Consider the following 23,269-nt stretch of genomic DNA (forward strand, 5'->3'; position numbering starts at 1 on the left):
GACACCCCCACAAGGGGGTGCCAACATCCTACATCTGGTGCTTACCAATATGGGGGACCACTGTAGTACCCCCACTGTGAGGTATTCCCTGGTGAGATCTGACCACAAATCAGTCTCATTCGAAGTGACTATCACTCCTGACCACCCGAGCAGGAAATAAACTAAAAAACATCCTAAACACACATGCCCCCATAAGAAATGCCAGAGTCAAAACAAATTACTCCCCTTGGCTGCAAAAAAGCACCAGGGCACTAATGAAAATCAGAGATAAGCCCCGGGAGCACTGGCGCTTAACAAAACCCCCATCCTCTAGACAGTGTTTCTTAGAGTTGCACAACAAGGTCAAAAATCAAATAAAAGAAGATAAACCCTAATATTATCAGTCTGCCCTAAATTCCTCCCATCACAACCCTAAGCAGTTCTGGTTCACCATAAACTCCATTTTCCACGCAGGTAAAGTAGGCACCCCCCCCACCTACCACTCCCCCTTCCTCCAGCAGTATTGCTGACTCATTCAATAAACACTTTACTGAAACCATTCTGTCTTTGACTAAACAAGACAAACCCCCTTTACCCACCCTCCCTACATCAAAACCCAATACTCTGCCCACAGTCTTTTCTTTTTCATCAGTACCTATCTCCTATATAAAAAAAACTTCTATTGAGACTTAAGCCTACAAAACTTGCAGCTGAGAATCTCCCCTCTGAATATCTAAAAATAGCAGCAGAAGTCCTAGCTTATCCAGTCTTTATCTTCATTAATCAGTCCTTATCAGAAAGCTATGTCCCCACACTGTGGAAAATACCCCACATCATTCCCCTCCATAAAGGTGGCGCCTCCACTGAACTTTCCAATTACCGCCCAACAGCCATCCTTTCTCCACTTTCCAAGATACTTGAGAAATGCATCCATTCTCAAGTCTTAGACTACCTCTTAGCTAATAACCTCCTCTCCAGCACTCAGCATGGCTTCAGGCCATACCACAGCACTACTACCACCTTGCTCTCTTTCACTAATGCTATCCTTCATCATAAAAATAATGGCCTGTACTCCTCTGCAATATTTCTGGATCTATCCAAGGCTTTTGACGTGGTCTCACACAAACTACTAATCTCTGTTCTCACAAACCTATCCTTTTCCCAATCAGCTACTGATTGGTTTCACAGCTATCTAACTGGCCATCAGCAATCTGTTGTCTGGCATAATGACCTATCTCTTCAACTTCCTGTAACACACTGTGTTCCCCAAGGCTCCATCCTTGGTCCCCTACTATTCTCACTCTTCACCAATGATCTGTTCACAGCCACCAAGCATGCTTCTCATTTACAGTATGCAGGTGACTCCACCCTCATCTACTCAGCCCCAACTATACCTGAACTTCACAAGATCACACAGGAAGCCTTTCCATCTGTAGAAAGCTGGCAATCTAATGCCCAGTTATTACTCAACCTGAGCAAGACTAAACTCCTTATCTTCCAACCCACTAAATCTAACCAATTATCCCCCACTTTAATATTCTAGCCAAAGACAATACTGTCATCGCCCCCAACAGAACACACCAAACTACTTGGTGTTGACATTGATAACAATCTCAGATTTGGCACTCACATTTCTCTTACCATAAAAAAGGTTCACAAAGAACTAGGTGCATTGCACAGAAACAAATAATTCCTCACCAAGACAGCCATAATTTCTGCTGCCAATTCCCACCTAATCTCCACTTTACTCTACGCCTCTCCTATACTTACCTACCTTAGACAAACAGGCCTAAACAAGCTAAAGGCTTGCTATAATAAAATTGCTAAGTTTGCCACTGGTGCATCTTATCACAGCCACCACTGTATCTCACTTAGAGAACTTGACTGGCTTGAACTCCCTCAACTTCTTCACCTGAATCAACTCTCTCTACCCCACAAGTTAGTAAACCATCCTCTTAAAGACCCATCCCTTCAAAACTATCTCCAGCCCTACTGCTCTACTAGACCACTACGCTCCAGCAGCAAATATCTACTTCTAGTGACCAAACCCAACAACTCAGCAGGAGAAGCACTATTCACCTGCATCATATCCAGATTATGGAACAATCCCCCCCCATAACCACACTACCTTCTTGCAATCACTTCAAGACTGCACTAAAAACTCACTTAAAAAGTCTCTTGTTATGCCCATGCATCAATCCCGACTAGCAATCCTTCTTTTTACCTCCTTTTCCTCTCCCCTCCCCTCACCACCCTGCTTCACACCATCTGATCATTACATTCCTTCCTCTGCAGGTTCTGGCTCACCCTTTACCCTCCCCTTCCCTCCTCACTCAAGCTCTCAGACCTGTTATAACATGCTTAACTATCTCACTTCATCTCAACTCCAAATCCATATCCAACTGACTTACACCTAGCTTCCTCTCACTACCACGTATATGACTCACTCAGTCTCCTCTCTTACTCCTCTATCTTCCCCTTTCATCCCATTAGCCCTTCTAGCTTGTTCCACCTTCGTGTGGAGCTTCTGCTTTATATCTGCTTGAGTTTAGTGCAATATTTGTGTATAACATTTAGGTATATGAGTTTAGAGCAGTATCCGTTTGAGCTTAGTACTATCTGAATTTACATCCTACTTTTATTCCTAGCCTCTAGCTAGATATTGGTATATCTGTTCATTAGTATGTTTAATACTGTATGTATAGCTAATGTTAAGTGCAGTATGTATTATTTGCTATTGTATGTATATTCAATTGCTCTTCATGCACTCTGCTGCTCATGTATTGTTCTGTGGAGCTTTTCTCCTGGGCCTCCACTGAAAAAGGACCTGTGTCCAGTTTGAATTTCCTGGTAAACAAATGTAAATAAATAAAATAAACAAAAATAAATAAAAACTTCTCCAAAGCAGATTATAACCTCTTACAGGATGGTATAAATAGCTTCACTGCACCTCCACCCCTGAGATGGAACTGGCAACGATGCCGAGTTCTACACCAATGCTTTATACAACTACCTGTATAAATGCATTGACCTGGCTGTACCTGATAGGATCAAAACAATCTTCTCAAGGAAGAACAATCATGCCTGATGGACAACTGCCATTAACAGGCTTTACAATAAGAGGAAGAAATTGCTGTCTAAGAGTAAGAGGGACTGAGCCTTAAACTGGAAACATTCCCTCCTCAACTTAAACAAGTAAATAAAGACTTCTTGTGAAGTCCTCCAAAGCCAACTGTGAATCCAAATTAGCTTCCTCAACTAAGGACAACCATAAGGCATTCTTTAGTTACATCCGTAACCTAAAAGGAAAGGCCCAGATTTCTGCCAAACTGGGAGTTAATGATACCACATATACTGAACCTTTGGACATAGCTAATCTGTTGGCCGACAGCTTCTATGAAGACTTCACTCCCCTGTCTCCTCCACATGTACTCCATAACATCCCTACCACCTGTCCCTTACCTTGTATCTCTAAAGAGCAGGTCGTATATGCCATCTCTAAGGCCAAAACACAGCATCTATGGGGTCTGATAACATCCCAGGCTGCATCCTATATGGGCTCCAACAATAATTAGCAACACCATTGGGTACTCTTTTCAATCATAGTCTAAGCACCAGCTTCATCCCATTTGAATGGAAAATGGCCACCATTATTCCCTTGCACAAAGGTGGTGCTTTCACTGATCCTGGGGACTATAGACCTATTAGCCTGACTAGCCTATTCTGCAATGCCATGGAGCATGAACCTTATCAACAAAAATATAGATAATCTCCTAACACTTGACCCTCCTCAGTTTGGATTTGTCAAAGGGAGATCATGCCTGTTAAACCTGATGGACTTCTTTGAGACAATCACCAAGGCCCTGGATGAGGAGAAATCTGTGCATACAGCTTACCTATAATAGCTATGGCTTTTGACACTATTCCTCACTCAGGCATAGTTGACAAACTCACCCAGCTGAGTATCAACCCTTATGTCATTAGATGGGTCGCTAACTGGCTGACTGATAGAACACATATAGTCAAAATAGAGGAAACCACCTCCAACAGCAGGCATGTAACCAGTGGTGTTCCACAGAGATCAGTCCTGGGATCTCTGCTGTTTGGAATCTGTTTCTCCAAAGTATAAGCAAAAACTAAAGGTTTGTGGCTGACAAAGTTTGTTGATTACTGCAGACTGGGAGTGGTCATAGAATCTCCAAATGATGTCAACATCCAACAGGAGGGTCTTACACAAACAAATGATTGGTGCCAAAGTCATGGCCTTAAACTCAATGCAGAAAAATGTATTATCATACCTTTTGGTAAGACTGATGTTACTGATAACTACCACATCAATAACAACAACCTAAGTACGCACTCAGTGGTGAGAGGCCTGGGCACACAAGTTGACAGCAACCATACCTTTGATCACCATGTCTCCACAGTGGTAAGAAAGACATTCTGTATTTTTCATCTCATAAGTAAGGGCATTGCCTCCAGAAAAAAATAAGTTATAACTTCCCTGTACTCTTTCCTCATCAGGCCAATAACTGCGTACAATGCCCCTTTTGGTGTGTACCTTTCCAAGCACTTGCAGCAGTTGGAGAGACCACAAAGGTTCCTCACAAGGAAAATTCAACATCTTCAACATCTGTCCTATATGGATCATTTGAAATCACCGTCACTTTATTCTGTCTCATACAGACTACTCAGAAGAGATCTCTGCCTTGCATATAAGCCAGTCTCTGACCCTACATTACTGGAAATGCTGCATATCTGCAAGTTAAATGGTACCTGGGTTACTCGCTCTAAAGACTTTAACCTGGCATGTGACATTAATAGAACCTGCTCTGGAGGGATAGATTTGTCTCCCAGAGGTTACCATACTTTTGGAACAGACTCCCACTTCATGTCAAGCAGAGCACCTCATTGGCTCTCTTCAAATGCAATCTGGACAATTGGATGGGTAACTGTAAATTCGCCCCTGGGGTTCCACTTGTGTTTCTCTTGGACAAAAGCAATAGGTGCTGATTGTGGAAATAAGGGTAGAACTTGGTTGAGCTTGTAAGCGCCCTAGAGCCATTAGCCTAGTAACTTCCTGTTATCCTATAATCCTATGAAAGTAATATCATGTATACAGCCTGCAAAGAAATGGATGCACACTGTGTAATTTTGTTAATAAGAACAATGTTTAAGTTTTACCTGATGCTCTGCCTTTGTTTTTGACTTTGTCCAGAGTGGTGCTAATGGGGGGCAAGGGGTTGTGAGAATATAAGAATGTTGCAGAAAAGTCCGATTTTGTTTGACATCTCTCTCAAAAGTGTGTTTTTAGCCAAACATTCCAGACTGAAGATGATGAATAATTGACTTGAGCTTCAGAATTAATATCCTTCAGAAAATGCATATTACTGTAAAATTTGGTCTAGCATCTCTGCCTGTCTAAAAGCTGTCTTGAGATTATGTCTCTGATTATACATGTATGTTTGTCCCGACGATATTTTTGTCAGTGTCTGGAATTCTTGTGGTATGAGGTTGAGAGGTGGGAACTGTGAGACTATTGCCAGACGGCCAGATTTTTGTGTGTGAAATGTCCTAGATTTTACACCTTTTTCCTAACATTACTTAAAGCATTGTCCAGATTTCTTGTGCCAAGTGTTTCAGAGGTTGGGGCTGTGGTGGAACATTGCTAAATGTCCGAGTTAAGTTTGGAATGTGCCTGAGTTTACATCTTTGTCCCACCATTTCCTTTACATTTAGCATTGTCAAAATTGTTTGTGCTATGTGGTTGAGATGGGCGGGGCTGTGGGGAATATTGCCAAATGTCCATATCTTTCTGTTTGTAAAAGCAGTATTTAAAATTTGTCCGTGATTTTCACCGTTGTCCTTCCATTATTTTGACTTTGTCCAGTTTTATTGTGATAGGAGGTTGATAGATACGGGGGGGGGGGGGGGGGCGGTGAATATTGCAGAAAGTCTACATTCTCTCTGACTTTTTTATTTTATTCCTCAAAGTACTTTTCATCTAAACTGTCTATGTAATTCCCCAAAGCTCTCTCCTGTATGGCTTGTGTATTTGTAGTCTCTTCTATATGTCTGTTTTGTGTGTCTCTGCAGTCTGACTGCTCTGCATGTCTGCAGTTGTCTTGCGTGGCAGGGTCAGTTTGACTAGTGCATCTTGCATATTCAGTCTTGCTACACTGCTGTCTTCATCTCATGTGAGTTTCTCTGTCCTGTGTGTGGGAGCTTGTTTGTTCAGTCTTGCTGTAGTATTGTCTTTGTCTTGTGTGGTGTCTCTGTCCTGTGTGTGAAAGTCTCTCTCTTCGGTCTTGCTGTAGTATTGTCTTTGTTTTGTGTGGGTATCTCTGTCCTGTGTGTGAAAGTCTCTCTCTTCAGTCTTGCTGTAGTATTGTCTTTATCTTTAGTGGGCGTCTCTGTTCAGTTTTGCTGTAGTACTTTGTCTGGTGTGGATGTCTCTGTCCTGTGAGTGGATGTCTGTGTTCAGTCTTGCTGCAGTGTTGTCTTTGCCTTGTGTGGGTATTTCTGTCCTGTGTGTGGGAGTCTGTATGGGTGTATTTGTGTACCTCTGTGGGAATGGCTACTTTGATGCAGAACAGAGGCTTGTCATAATGCTACATTGCTACAAAATGCTAGCCACTTTGTGCGTATAACTCTTGAGTGGCTACCTTGTTCTAGTACTGAGGCTTGTTAACAAATGCCAGTCATTGTGTGCACCTTGATGCAATACTGTTGGCACTACAAGTATTTGTAATTGTCTACTGTGTACTGACAATTTATACACTGATCATTAAAGGGGTGATGGAAGGACCTTGACAAGGGAAGGGAGTATTGCAGTAACATGATTACACCTTACATACTCCTGGATAGGGCTCCCAACTTGAAACTCGCTAGTGCTCCCCAAACTGCTACCACCAGCCAGCCTTTTCCTCTCATTGACTAAAAGGAAAACTGAAAAATACCAGTGCAAGAAAAAAAATTCTCAGTCTGCAGCACAAATGTTCAGGACTCTTTGTGTGTGTGTGTGTGTGTGTGTGTGTGTGTGTGTGTGTGTGTGTGTGTGTGTGTGTGTGTGTAAGTGAGCTTGACAACTTTATAAAATGTGCCATAGTTGTCTTACATTGCAAACCTTGTTTAATTATTGCTGCAACTCAGGAGGATTTCCTAGGGGGTTTGCACTTTCAGTCTTGCATTTTGAACAGCATTTGAAATTGGGCAGAGAAGCTATAAGTACTCATCATAATGCTGTATCTGTGAGAAGATACTCCAGCTGCAGGAGAACTCCAACCCACATTCACCCTTCTTGGCTTCTTGCCAGATTCTGATCATCTTTTTGAGCCTTTGCTGTTCCTAGTAAGAAGTGCCTTCTATTTTTGTTGGGAGCTGTTGCTTATAATATGCTGAGAAAGAAGTGAATAGTTCCATAAAGAACTATCAAAAAGGATGGAGGGGCAGAGATTACCACAAGATAGAAAACTAGTGAGATCTGAATAGTAACAATACTGGAAGTGCATCCTATTTTGTCCTGCAGTCATAACATTGTCTCATTTATTGGTCATTATGATGATTACATATAACATACTGCCCTCATTAAAGCACTCAGAACACCTTCAATATGCAATTATCTCTCTATGATATATGCTATATAAATTCACAAATATGTGAAAAAACACACACACCATTTCCATAAAGGGGTGGGAAAGATGATATTTGTGTGAAAACATCTGCCACAGGCTTACTATATGTATATGATTACTATATCATGTAGGCTAGATTCAGATCCCTGTTGAATCTAGTTATCATCCTCCAACTAGGTATTGCAGATGTGATATATGATGGGCAGCGTCTGTGGACCCAGCATTTGCTCCAGTGCTCACAAATTAAATACTTATTTTTAAAATCAGATGACCACCAGGGGTACGGTCTTTTGAGTTACACCACTGGTAAAATTAGATTAAAGTATAAACACAAGCACAAAAAATATCACTCATTAAACAGGTCACTGAGTGCAACTTGGCCTCTACAGTATGTGGAATATAGACATTGTTGCCCTGGCTATGGGCCTATACCAGTCATACAAAATAATGTGATTCTCACTGAACAGCCACAAAGTACATTCATTGGCCTAGCCCTCCAGACCCCTTTCTCACCACTCTCTCTAGGTTTCAGTGCTTTCCTGTGCTCACTAACGCACAGTATCTGAATAAAGTCTCATATTCCATATATGCTCAATCATCAATATTTCGGGAAGACTGATAATATTCTATAACACTATAGCCTTTTGTCCTGGCCAGAGATAGTACACTAACATCATCCCAGATTACCTGACTGGGGAACTTGCAGCTGCTGTTTCACTCTTGGTAATAATTCAAATAATTATTTTACACAAATGATAGTGCGTAGTAGAGATGTCTTGACATTTAGAGATTGTTGCCAGCAGCTTTTGACCATTTAGCAATAAATATCCTTTTATCAATTAATAAAGAATAAGGAGCTCATCACATGTGATCTTTTTAAAAGTAAATAATTAAAACACATTTTAATTAAGAAAGAACACCTTAAGCAGTACAGTTAACAGAAGATCCAATTCGGCTTCATCATAGGACACAGGGAAATTTTTTTTTTTTACCACTTCTGTTCAAGTTAGCAGGCTTCTCATGAATGAGGCTAATCCAACATTTGCAACTCTAATTGGCTTTGTTAGCATCCTCTTTTTTTTCTTGTAGACTAGAAATGTATAGCTGAATCATATTAATTGCAAGCTCAGCATTTTAGCTCCAGTTAACTGAATGCACTGTTTAGGGTGTACAATGCCCTGTCATCCTAACTCAGTTATTATTCCCAAAAATATCTCTAGGTGTACCATGTTATGAAAAATGAGTGTGTGCAAAGATATCATGGGAGCTTGTCACTCTCCAATATCCAGATCAAAGGCTCACTGGAGTTATCTGCAAATGTCCTCTCCTTTTGTGTCCCTCTACCAGATATACCAGACTCTGGTTGCATCCTCTTCAAGACAATACTGCTGTCCAGAGCTATCTTATCTGGTCAGCATGTCTGTCTTATCCTAGAATCCATGGTAATTTGCTACCATAGCAGAGATGTCCCCGCATAATAGATTATTTGATTAAGCTTAAACCAGAAGTCTCAAAATAAGTATTTTAACATCTTGACTAAAGTAAGTGGAAACTAAAAAATTCTGGAAAGGACTTGTGGCGGGATCATTGCCATACTCTCAGCAGTGGAAGAACTATTTCTCTGATCCCTGTAATATACAGAGCCACTGAACATTATCTGTATCTAACAGGTATGAGGTGTATTAATTTGGCATTTATCATTCCTATGCTTTCTAATGTTATGGAGCAGTACTGAATGTCTAAAACCCAAAGCCACTAGTCATGTCTTCTTCGTAATGAGACTGTAATCCAAAACTTCTGCAAACATTTTCAAGACTGAGTTAACTATTAAGATAACAACTTCAGTGACAGCCAGACTAAATTGTATGTCATCTGTGTTGAGACTAATTTTACCAGTTGTGATAGAGACACTGTTGATAGGGGAAAAAAAAACACTATGTGGGAGATGAGACACAAATGCCCTGTATCGCTAAGACACTGAAAGTAGGGACTGCCAAACCATACTCAATACTGCCCACTTTGTGTTCTATTTTATTGGTTTTATTAAATTTAGAATAAAAACAACACTTAAACATTTCGTAATAAAAAATACACATCCTTGAAAGATAATTTAAGTACTTTTGTGCCACAGCAAACATTGTAAGGAAAAACAATAAAAATTAAAAAAAAAAAATTAAAAATCACACCAGTAAGATACATCAGCTTACTTCTCCCACACTAATTTCTTGGTTCAGCTTATGCAATATTCTGTTTTCCCTAAAGCATAAATAACATGCATCTTGACTGGAATAAACTTGCCTAGTAGTAAACCATGCAACTATAATGCAAGGCCACTCAACCTTATATTACTTCTCGCAGGTCATTACAGTTGCCTCCATCCCTCATACTACCACAACAAACTCTTATGATAATACCCTACATCATCCTTTACCTAAAGAATGGCCAGAGTCCTACAAGTAGGTAAACACATCTCTTGGATTTCTTTCCCCTCACTGTTCCCTTCTGAAATCTCCCATTCCCTGCACCATTAACACTTGACATTCCTTTCACTATCAGCAAGGGATTACATTTTCCATTTCTCATGCATTCATTTAGTCAACCAGTGGAAATGACATTTTGTGCATTCCGTACAAATAGCTCTTATTTCCAACATCTTGCCATAACACTCTTCATTCAGTCTCATAGCTAAAGCTTAAACCTTTTCCTGTTTTATCAAAATAAGTTCCTTTCCTGTATCTCCCATCATCAGCCCTCAGAAAAGATGCTTCCACAATAGCAATAAATTAAAACCATGCCAAAGCCGAAGTATGTCTTAGCATCCCCACCCCATATGGAATTAGCTTGCATTATGCTACCCACATTGACAGCACTGCATTGACTCCCTTTTCTCTGTTATTTCACTTATTCAACTGTTACAAATCATCTGTAGACAGCTTTGGGTTCTAAACAAGTTAATTGAAAAAAAAGCCCAATCCACTTAAAAGGGAAACCTAAATTATTGTTGTAGCCCCTACAAGAGATTGGGCCTGGCCACCCTTTCAGAACCTTTGTTATTACAAATTCATCATTACCAATGTCTTTTTCAGCTTTTGATCTCTTTCTGTCTGCAGCACCACACATCTAAACCAATACATTGTCTGCCTGCTGGATTAAGGACAACTGATCAAGGCATGCAAATACCAGGAGTACTACAACAGAGATGAAAGTTTACATCTATGATGTCAGTTTAGTGTGGCATGTGTCCACTTTTTTTTTTTAATTGGATAGACCCTAGACACGTCATTCATCAGAACATTAACCTACAGTAATAGAACTGCAATATTCAAACCAACAACTTTCACAAAAGCATCACTTTCAATCAATAGCCAAATGCAGTATTATCTTGCGCGCGCACACACACACACACACACACACATGCGCGCGCACACACACACACACACACACACACACACACACACACACACACACACACACACACACACACACACTTTCCCTTTAAAATATCTAAAGACCTTTGATAGCACTTTTAATTAATAGTTCTTTTCTTTTGCCAGACCTCCCCCTTGTTACCACTCAGTGGTTTAACTTCTAATTGATACACCTTATAAAAAGAGATGAATACTATATATAAATTTGAAATCAATGAAAACGTTTTTTTTTCCCCCCAACTAGATGGGACCCTAAGCCCAGGATTAAATTTAGAATATATTAGTATTTTACTCAGTGCAACATAGATAGTAAGCACAATATTAGATAAGGGTAAATTTTCTGCCATCTTCCATTAACTAGTCAACTGCGTTTAATGACTGTTGATAGAACCTGCAGTACATTCATTTTTTTTTTTTTTTTTTTTTTTTTTTAAAACAAGTTTATTATTTTTAACATACAAAATAAATATCATAACAATTTTATACAAGTAATTAAAATAGAAGTGGTTATAACATTCAATAAAATAACCAAAGTATTTACAAAGACATCCACTACAATCAAATCAATTAATTAAACTAAAATACCATGCTATTGCAGCTAAGATTTTTTTAACAGATTTTGTAAAGTATCCCATATAATATAGTAAGATGTTTTTCTAATAGTTCTTGATTTTATTCTCATCAATTCCATATGGCACACTATAGTCATAACATTTTTAAATTCATTAAACGAAGGAGGAGTATCTGAAATCCAATTTCTGGTTATTATTTTTCTAGCCACTGCTAGAATAGCAAACTGGTAAACCTACGAGCAGAAAGAAGAGGCACATCCAAGATATAATGTGTAAAGCGCTTTTCGTTTATGCCACAACATAAACTTCATCAGACAGGCAACAACGTATCAAATGCATTTAAATACATACAAGTAACCAATCAAGTTGGTTCATAACACATTTAAAATCACAGTACATAAACTATTATGACATTAAAATAAAATAATGTTAATAATTAACACCACCCTCAAGACTCAATTTGTACTACACTAGAATCCTATTAAAATATAGAATATATATATTTATACTAGTTAAAACTAGTCTATTTATACAAAATTAGCGTTTTAAGTTCTTTAATTTTCGAATGCTACTAATTACACATCCCTCATTTAAGCCTGGCGTATTGTAAGCATTAAGTCTGATTTGCCAGGCTAACTCTAACGTCTCTCTGGACTTGGTCAATGACCATGAACTTGAACTTATGTGCAAACACTATCTTGTAGCTATTGATGCTTTATCAGTCCAGATTTGTGATTTAGATCAACAGATTAAATTTGATGATGAGTTTACGAGATATAAGTACGAATATAATCGTACTTTTTCAAGTATTGATGCATATCTTGATAAATTGAAGGCAAATAAAATCAAAAAACTGGATAGGGATCTTAAGGCCTATAAAGAAGGCCTAGCATACCCACAGCCTTCTCCAGCCCAAATGTGGCAGAATGCAAAACCACAAGGACTTTCAAGTCACAGTAATAGTAACAGTGCCCATGACAATGTCCAGCACGATAATGGAAATTCCAACAATAGGCCTCTCCAGGAGTCTTCCTTTCAACAAGAACTTAACACTAATGACCCAGTGCAACAAAACCAAAACCTGGGTCATTACAATTCTATATTTTAATAGGATTCTAGCTTTACACATTATATCTTGGGTGTGCCTCTTCTTTCTGCTCGTAGGTTTACCAGTTTGTCGTTTTTTGTGTTTTTCTCATATACACTGCTAGAATAGACCATAACAAGGGAAGCTTAACCTTTTTAACACTTTGAGGAACAGGAGTGTTGAATAATATAAGTGATTTAGAAATAATGAAATTATCTGTAAAAAGAGCCTGCAAAAAATCATTAACTGATTTCCAATATTCTTTCAATTTTATACAGTCATAAAACATATGTGCCCAATCAGCATTAATTTCAACATTACATCTTTTACATAGATTGTCTTTATTATTTATTTTATTCATCATCAAAGGTGTATAAAAGGATCTATGTAAAAATTTCCAAGTAAAAAGTCTCCAAATAATGGAAGAAGTAGTTTTATAAGCAGATTCCAATATATATTGTTTATCTTGTTGATTTGGTGATTCACCATTAATGAAAGTGAAATAATTCCAATAGGTATCTACACTATAATAAGTTTCTTCTCTGATAATTTTATGTATATATGAAAGCTTACCTTTATCAGAAACTTTATGGTGTAAATTTAATATCAAGTAATCAATCAGTATTGAAATAGATTCTTTAACTGTTATGGACAATCAATTTTATTAATAAGATGTTGTCTAAAGGTCTGAACTTCTAACCAACAAGTTTCTTTTAGATCAAATTCTTGTTTTAAGTAGTCTAATTTTTTAACTTTATTATCAGATAACAACTGATACTAGTACTTTAGATCATTTTCTGTGACTAAAAGAGTTCTTTCTGAAGTGGATGACAAAAGCATACCTTGTGTATACATTATAGGGAATAGAATAAAATTCAATTCCTTATACTTAGGATGCATGAATATAAAATTACGATAACTAGTAATAATGTTTAATGGATAACTAACTATGTATTTTGGTGTAATAGGTGAAGTACAAAATTATTTTAGTAACCATAACATGGAGTTATTTACAATCATATTTTTATGTGTTAAAGAAATTTTTATGAAGTGAATACTAATTAGTTCCCAGTAATCTTTCCATTTTGCAACATATGACTGATCTATTAACAAAGTAATAACTTTTATAATAGAAGAGATAGTATATAAGTTAAAGTCTGGAAAAGAAATGCCCCCTTGAGACCAGCTATTAGTATGTTTCTTTAATGCAATCCTAGGTCTATTAGGTGCCCATAAGAAATTTAGCATTAGTGTATTCAATTTATTGATAATTATTTTTGTAGGTGGGAGTATTATTGATTGTATTAAGTATAATATCTTGGGAAATATTATCATTTTGATAATTGTAAGTCTCTTCCATAGTAAAAAACATATTATTCCAGCTATTGAAAAGATTTTGTATATTAAGAAGACAGGTACTATAATTATTATGTATAATAGATTTGATATCCTTAGTTAGTATTATACCTAAGTATGTTATCTGACCCGAATTGGGTATATATTTACTAAAATCACTAATAAGGACATTTTTTCATGTATATATAGGTAATATTTTAGTTTTTTCTTCATTGAATATTAAACCAGAAATATTTTTAAAATTCATCATTTTATCAAATAGGGACTGCATAGAAGAATTAGATCCTGCTGATGTAATTAGGACATCATCTGCAAAAAGTTGAATTTTAGATGTTGTATTTTCATCTATATCAAATCCTTCTATATCAGTACTGTTTCTGATCAGATTAGCCCAAGGCTCCATTATTAAAGTAAATAATAATGGAGAGAGCGGACACCCTTGTTTTGTACCTTTTAAAATGGGTATTTTTTTGTGAGACATATGTTCCAATCTTAATGTAAGCCAGTGCTCCTTTATATAAATGTTCAATTAGATTTACAAATGCATCTGAAAAGTTTGTGCACTTCAGTAAGATAAATAAGTAGTCCCAACTTACTGAATCAAATGCTGAACTTATGTTGAGACTAATAAGTGTTAAATCTTTCTTTTTCCTATTTGCAAAATCAATTAATGTTAGAGTTCTCCTTATATTATCAAAAGTATTTCTATTTACAATGAAGCCTGTCTGATCTATATCTATAATGCCTGGGATGATTGCCTTCAATCTATCAGCAAAAATACTCATAAACATTTTATAATCAACATCAAGTAATGAAATAGGTCTGTATGAAGTGCATCTAGCTGGATCTTTATTGGGTTTTAAAATTGACAAAATAAATGTGTATTGCCAAGATGGAGGAGTTATTAACTCATTTTGGGCCAAAATAAAAACCTTATGTATTAATGAGTATGTACTTTTAGAAAGAATTTTATATATTTCAGGTATAATACCATCATTACCTGGTGCTTTGTTTGATTTAAGCTTGTTTATTTGTGTAACAACCTCTGTATATGAAATATTTTTATCCAATAGTTTAGTCTGTTGTTCATTAAGTTTTTTATTCATGTTTGTGGTTATAAATTTCTTTATTTTATCTTTAGGTTCCATGTTAATGTTATTATGATTAATTTTGTGAAAGTGATTTCTAAATTCATCTAATATTTCTGGTAGACTAGAAACATTCTTCTTTTTCCTTACAGAGAAAATTTCTTTGATATGATTTTGCTTATTCAACCTTTTTGTTTTACTTTTACGTCTATGTAAGTATTTGGGACTTATTGAGTAAGACAAGAACTTGTATTTCTCTAAAGTTATTTTAACTTTATGAGTTAAAATTTCTTTGTATTTCTCATTTAGTTTGTTTATTTCTTCAATGACTTTTTTGTCCATAATATTTTCTTTATTATTATGCTTATAAGAGTCTAATTTACTTTGAATATCTAATAATTCCTTATCCCAAGATTTCCTTTTATTATTATACCATCTGATACTTTGTCCATATAGATATGATTTTAAAGCATCCCAAACATAAACAATGGAGACTTCAGGAGTATTATTTATGTCAATAAATGTTGCACTTCTGAAAGTATATAATCTTTATAGTCTTTTAGTTGAGTTAAGTATGCTGGTATCCTTTTGATCTGAACATTGTAAGTACTCTTTATCATGAACTCAAAGACAATTGAATTATGATCTGATATAGGACACAAAATGATTTTAGAATTAATTAATTCTGTTACCATCTGGTTAGAAATAAAGACTCTATCTATTTTTGAATAAGTTTTATATCTGTTAGAAAAAAAGGTATATGGTAATGATTTTGAGTCTATCTGATTATTAATATCATTCAAATGATATGAATTAACAAACTCTTTTAAATGTTTTGCATTAGATGTAATTTTCCTTTTTCCTATAGTAGTAGTATCATTTTCATGTAGGATACAATTAAAGTCACCTGCTAAAATAATATCTCCTATAGAAAATGATATGATCTTATTAAGATGGTATTTCACTGTATTAATACCAATTCCTGGTATCCAATATACATTGATTAATGTATATGTCTTTCCATTAATTTGTATTGTAACCATACAAAACATTCCTTTATCATCTTCATAAGTCTTGATAGTTTTAGGTATGGGCATACTTTTATTCCATAAAATAGCCACTTCTCTTTTTTTCTGAGTGTGCTCTGAACTAACTAATACTGTATATTTATTAGTGGCTAATTTATCAATATCCTTTTTCAAGAGATGTGTTTCTTGAAGGAATACTAAGTTGGCCTTATGTAAATTAATGTATCTCATTAAGCTTGCCCTTTTACATGGATTATTCAGTCCATTAATGTTTAAAGAAATTCCTTTTAGAGAAGTCATTTGGCATTATTTAAACATATAAAACTTATAATCAGAATAACAATTAACAAAATAAATAATGTTATACCTCCTCTTTTAGGTGTACCTTTAAATAAAGCTGTATTTATTGAAACTCTTATGGGATTTTGTATAAACTTCATTTTTTCTTGTAGTGACAATAAGTTTATAAAATGTATTGTGGATGTCAGAACTATATACAAACAATAGTAAATGGAAGAAAATAATATAAGGATAAAACCTTGCACCCAGCCTGGAGTTAAAAACTCCAACTTTGAGTAGCACATACCACTCAAGTTAACCCCCTACCCTAAGCAGCAGTACCTCAGCTGCCACCTTATCAATTTAATACTGGTTAACCTTTTTCAATTAGATTATCTAGTAAGACAAAGCTAAACATTTGATAAATCAGCATCATATAAACAAATAGGAACATTTAGAAACAATTCATACTACTGTGTACATCTATTTAGTATAATACATTTATAATCAAATAGCATTCAAATAAACTTGATATTGGGAATCGAGAAGAGAGAGAGAAAGAAAAGAAGAGAAAGAGAGAGAGAGAGATAGAAAAAAAAGCATATCTACATATTAATTTATTCAAAGTTTGTAAAAATAAGTTCTTATGTTCATTTAGAATCAACAACTTAGGCTATTATGGTTCAGACATTACATAAATTAGGATATTCCTATTTTCTGTCCTAGAAATGCAGTTAACAGCTTCTAAAAGACTTTAAATTACTTGCATCAAAGCTTTTCTTCTCATACTTATTATTGCCAGATAAATAAAATATTTAGGTTCATAAATATGGTTACAAATCATACTGCATAGCTATGTAAATTCCCAGATATACTTAAATCATTGTGAAGAAAGTCATCTGTATTTTATATAACTGAACTGCTGCTTTAAAATATGTCACATGACAACTTCTTCTAAGATAAAATCATAATGATATTTATGCTTGTCAGTTAGATAAGTCAAATGAAATGTAGTATTATATATGTTTAAATCACAAGTATTTACATACATTAATATGTTGCAGTCATGTAAACTTTCAAAAACATATGTATATATGTTTTACTTTCTATGCCTTCTAAAATATCACACTAGCTTACTATGACATACTGAATCATTTAAAATCATTATAACTTTCATATTTTATAAATTATAATATAAATAAGTAAGTAATTATAAAAAATAACTCACATTTAAATGTTATAGAGTTCATTGTTCATCGTGGAGTCGCATTTGCAGCAGTTCTACTTCCTGGTAGAGTGTTCTTCTTGAATCTGCGATGAGTCAGTGTGAATTCAGGGGTCAAAGGTCAAAATGACTGCATTCAGCTTCTCTGCGTGTATTCTGAGTGTTGAAGCTTTTAAAACAACTCGAGGACACTATTCACGAGGTAACCCACATCCCAAATTGTCTCCCTCAACATTCTGGCGGGAATTTTAACAAATGCAAGTGACTGACATTCATTTAGCAATACAAATGAAACTAAACAGAGTAAAACCTTCGTGAAGTATTTTACAAGTTATTACAGTCTCTATGACAGTGAAACTAAGCCCACAGTTATTAATATATAATACAACTAATTTTTTATGCCCCAATTCAATTTTTTATACAAATCTCATTTTATACAAGTATCAGTATTATCTAAAGCATGTAAATGTACTTATATGAAAGAAAAAGAGAGAGAAAGAAAAGAAAAGAAAGAGAGTAAAAAATAAGAAGAGAGCGTGAGAAGAAAGAGAAAAGATAAAAAAGGAAGCTATAAAAATTATCCACAGTGAAATATTACTTGCTGTTTATATTAATAAAGATAGATATGAAACATATTATTTACTACTATTTTAGTTCTAATTATTAGTATTTAAATCATGACAGATTATTTGTAAACATGTTTAAGCAATAGAATCATGAAAAAATAATTAGCAACAGTATTTAAACAGCATATATACTTTTTTTTTAAAAAAACTAATAAGTTATTATTCCACTTATCATATTTTCATCATACTTCTCTCTCTGCCCTCCCCCACCCCTTACTGAATGCATAGTCTAAAAAGAATGACATTATTTAAAACAAGAAGAGAAAAGAGAAGAAGAAAGAAAAAAAATGTATCAAATTACTAACCTTGGGTCTCTTTATGACAAAGAGAGACAAGTTGATTGATAGCTTGTTATTTGTTCCTCAGATATTTTGACTAATTATGAAACAAAAAACTGTTCTTTGTACACAGAAAATAACTTTGATTAAATCTTTTTTAGAATATTTGTGGCTTTCTGTAGATGAAGTAACTGTATTTGAAGAGATTAATAATGAAGAAAAAGAGAGAGAAAAAAAAGAAAAAACATAGAACATGTCATTTGTTTTTTAGTCTCTTTTTCTTCTCTGAAGTCTTCCACAAAGCCTCTGTTGCCAACCTCTTTAATGAAGAACTAGCCCATTCCATTTCCTCTAGTTTATCCAAAATCTTATTTTTTTTGATATACAGCAATGCAGAGTCTAAGTCTTCAAAAATTCTAGGGCCATCAGGTAGAAAGATTTTTAGTTTGGCTGGAAACAGAAGGTAGGTTTTAAACTGTGCTTTCTTAAGCTCTCTTATTAATGGCAGGAAAACTTTTCTTTTAGTTATTACCAAGGAAGAATAGTCATTGTCAAAATGCACAGTTGCCTCATTAATTTTAACAGGTGCTTTAGCCCATGCTGATTTAAGTACCATCTCCTTGTCATAGGATGATAGAAATCTAACTATAACTGATCTAGGATACTTTTTGTTAGTGTTAACATTAGATATGGATCTATGGGCTCTCTCAATACCAAAAGAAAATGCTTCTGGTAAGTCTAAAGTTTTAGGAAGCCAAGTATTTAAAAAATAAGTAATATTGTTACCTTCTATATTTTCTGGCAGTCCAAAAATCCTAATATTATTGCGCCTAGATCTATTTTCCAGGTCATCAAGTTTAGTTTGTAGATGTGTATTCTGCTTCAGCAAAAACTCAATGTTAATTTCTTCTTCCTGGATTCTATTCTCCATGTCATTAACAGTCTCTTCTATGCCTGTAATCTGAGTCTTCTGTTGTTGCAAGTCCAGATGTAACAAATCTATTTGTTTTGTAGTTTTTTCTATGAAGTTATCAATTTTAGTATCCAGTTTGTCCATTTTGGTAGTAAGTTGCTGAATTGTAGATATCAGAGACTGAAGTTCTTTCTTAATGCTGGAATCCAAAGAATTTGTCTTACTGGAACTCATTTCAAACAGAGGAGCTGACAGAAAAATTTCTATAGTGATTTCTGACAGGAATATTATTGAAATTTTCTTTCTTTTTTAGATATTATTCAAGAAACTGATATTCCAAACGTATTTAGAAAGAAAATTATTTCATAAATTAATTTTTAAAGTAATTATTTCCTGTCAGTGTTGTGAGATTGGTGGAGCTGAAGAAATCTGCTGCTATCCTGTGTTCATCCTTGGCCACGCCCCCCAGTACATTAACTTTTGACATCCCCAGGAATTAACCATTTACCTGAAACCTAGCCCCATACTCTTCCAAGACCATTATCTGCATTCCATAACTATTTGCTTCAAAATATTCATAAGCTGTTGCCATCTAGCTTGAGCCTTGACACAACTCCAATAAATGTGTCATAGCCCAGAAATCACATCACCAAAAATCTATCATTATCCAATCTTCAAAAATAGTCTATGCAAAGTGACATACCAAAAACAGTGAATCCTCATATGTTGTTGTTGTATGTTGTATCTTTCGGCTTTTCCCGGTTAGGGGTCGCCACAGCGGAACTCCAGTCCACTAATGATTGGCAGTAGATTTTTACGTGCCAAGTTGCCAGCCCTGATGCACAACCTTCAACGAAGGTACGCCCAGTCACGCATGTCTCCACACAGAAGACGCTCTAGCTGAGAATCAAACAGGACAACGTCTTACTGTGAGGCAACAACGCTACCGCAGCACCACCACCGCTGTAGTGAATCCTCATATATTGCTGACATAAATTTGGCCAAGACCTCAGTAACTTTGCATTTCTACATGTCTTTCCATTGTGCTTAAGTTAGAGGGACCCCTTCCCCATTTTCTTGTAGTCTAGAAATCACCCTCCTTACCTTCCTGTGCTGTAAATAAAAATATGTCTATTCACCCCCATTCTGTTTAATCTTCCACCATTTGTATATACCTGTAGTAAGCCACTAACTTGGTATATGTAAACCAGTGTGAATGTGGCATACCATAGCACATCTATAAATCATAAATGATTAAAAATGGACTGCCTTATTTGACAGATTTCTGGAACTTTTTAATAGTTGCTCTCATTCCATAATACCAGCACTGCTACAAATGTTCTTGTCAGAGTCTCTTATTCTGTCTCAAACATAGCAGTCCTCCTAGATACTGATGCTCAGTCTACTTCATTTCAAGTGTCCCAATTTTTTTCTCTTTGAGCACCACAATTAATTGGGCCAGATTAAAAGCTAAATCATAAACTGGAATATGAGGTAGGTCCCATCCAGCTTGTCTTCTTGGAACTAACATTCCCCGGATAGCTATACTATTCTTAATTTTATCTAGAATGAAATGTTCAGTCCAGCCCTGTAGTTCCTGGAGGCCTGGATGATCAGCTGCCATGGCAATGTTACAATAATTAATTGAAGGAAAAAACAAGTTCTGAACAATATTGATCTTACCAGTTAAAGAGAGGAACCTAACTTTAACTGGCTGATACAATTTGCTCACCTTAAAGTAAATTAATAATTTGCAGTCTAGTTTCCTTGACAGTATGATCTCTAACCAAACCTAGGTACACAGGTGATTTTGCTTCCTGGATTAGTCCACACCATCCTCTTCCTTGGCCAAAGCTTAGCCTAAGAAGTTTAGTTTTAGCTTGATTAAGTGACAGTCTGGTAACTCTTACAAACTCTTGAAAGCATAGCAGGACTGATGGCATGATCCTGTCTATGTTTTCAACCATCAGTATACAGTCATCTGCAAACATTTGAAACCATGTCTCCCCCTCCTTCTTGTTTTAAAATCTTCAATGTTCTTCTGACTTGAAGGCTTAACTCTTCTATCACTAACAAAACACCCCTGGTGAAAGTGAACATTCTTGTCTGGTACCCCTTTTAATTGGACCTTTCTCAGAATTAGCCCCATTAATCCACATATCAAAAGAAAGGCTAGAATGTATTACCCCAATCCAGCTAATGAATCCAAATCCATAGTCTTTACTATATAACACAGGAAAGATAAAGTTCAATTTAACTGCATCGGATGTTTTCGTTATGTTAAATAAGACAACCGCCAGAGTCAGTCTTCAATAGAAACTTACTTGATATCAAGACTTAACATTGGGGGTTTTGCTAAGATTTTTCACATCATTGCTCAATAATGAGAGGTCTGATGCCCAAAGGGGTCCTAGCATTGTCTGTCATCTTGATGATCATAAATATTGTAGCACATGCTGTCAGTGGGGGAACCTGCCTCTTATGCACGATTGTATTAAACAGGGGTGACAAAAATAAAAAAGAAAACCTATCTCCTCCATATTTATAAAACACAATGAAAAAACATCCAGGCTTGGAACAGTCCTGCTCCGCAAATCGTTAATTACCTCATCTATAAAAATGAATCTGTCTAAACAATCCTTACCAGGTCTGTGGGTATTTCACATTTCATTCATCATAGAGACCTTGATGGGCTAGGAGAAAAGCTTTCCTTATGTTCCTCCCTCAGTTACCAAGTCACAGCCCAGGATGACTATAGAATCTATGTGATGATCCTGCTTCCTCTTCTTATAAAGCCAGGCCAAATGCAAAGGGTCTTCCTTGCCCTTAAATACCAAAACTTATTTGTGAAGCAGTGCCGCTTCAGCATGGCAGATCGATATTCTTTCTAACTGACATCTCATCTTAGAAGTCTCCAAAGCTGGCATCTCATATTGCTCACTACATTCATCAACCTCTTCTATAGGTCTTTAACTTGATTTTCTACTTGTGTAATCTGAAATACATCCCATCCTCTGCCATCAGTCTAGCACAAAGGACCACTTTCATTCTACCTGCCCAATGAATCGTTTTTGCTGAGAATACTTCTATAATTAAAATGAATTTCCTTTCTGCACTCTGCTATTTGTAATAAGCTTATTTCCACCCACCCCTGTCTATCAGAGTTTGTGATGACAGCTAAGCTGACTGATAAGGCAGCATGGTCATATATATATTTTATCTGAATGTCAATCCCCTTGACTTTGTCTATCTGAATGTCAATCCCCTTGACTTTGTCTATCTCTTTAGCCACTATTAAAAAGTAACGCAGCCCACTCCCCTGATCCCCTTCCTTCCTTTCTACTAATAGTATAGTGTCTCCATTCATTTATGTCCACATCAGTCGAGTTTAGCTGACTGATATTCACCCTAAGCCCGCTCAGAGCCTAGACATGTGTTCCTTCTTATATCCTAGTCTATCTTTTGAGGCATCTAGTGCTAAGGTAAAGTCTCTCCTATAACTTTGAAGTAACTTCTGGTAAAACTCTCCTTCCACATATGAAAAAATTCCTGAAGAAAGGTAGCATCAACATTAGGAGAATATATTCACTATAGCAACTTTTCCATCCCCAATCCTGGCCACCCAAATTAACCATCTACCTTTCATACTTCAAAGTACTTTATATGTGATCTATGGAATAAAATGGTTACCTTTTTTTCTACCCCGTCTAACATGATCTATGTAACGTACTGTAAAAGTCTTACCCATAAGCTTCCTAGTTTCCCACTCCTTCAGT

This window comes from Protopterus annectens, chromosome 15.part0, assembly GCF_019279795.1.
Source record: "Protopterus annectens isolate FY-2018-M chromosome 15.part0, PAN1.0, whole genome shotgun sequence".
Lineage (NCBI taxonomy): Eukaryota > Metazoa > Chordata > Ceratodontiformes > Protopteridae > Protopterus > Protopterus annectens.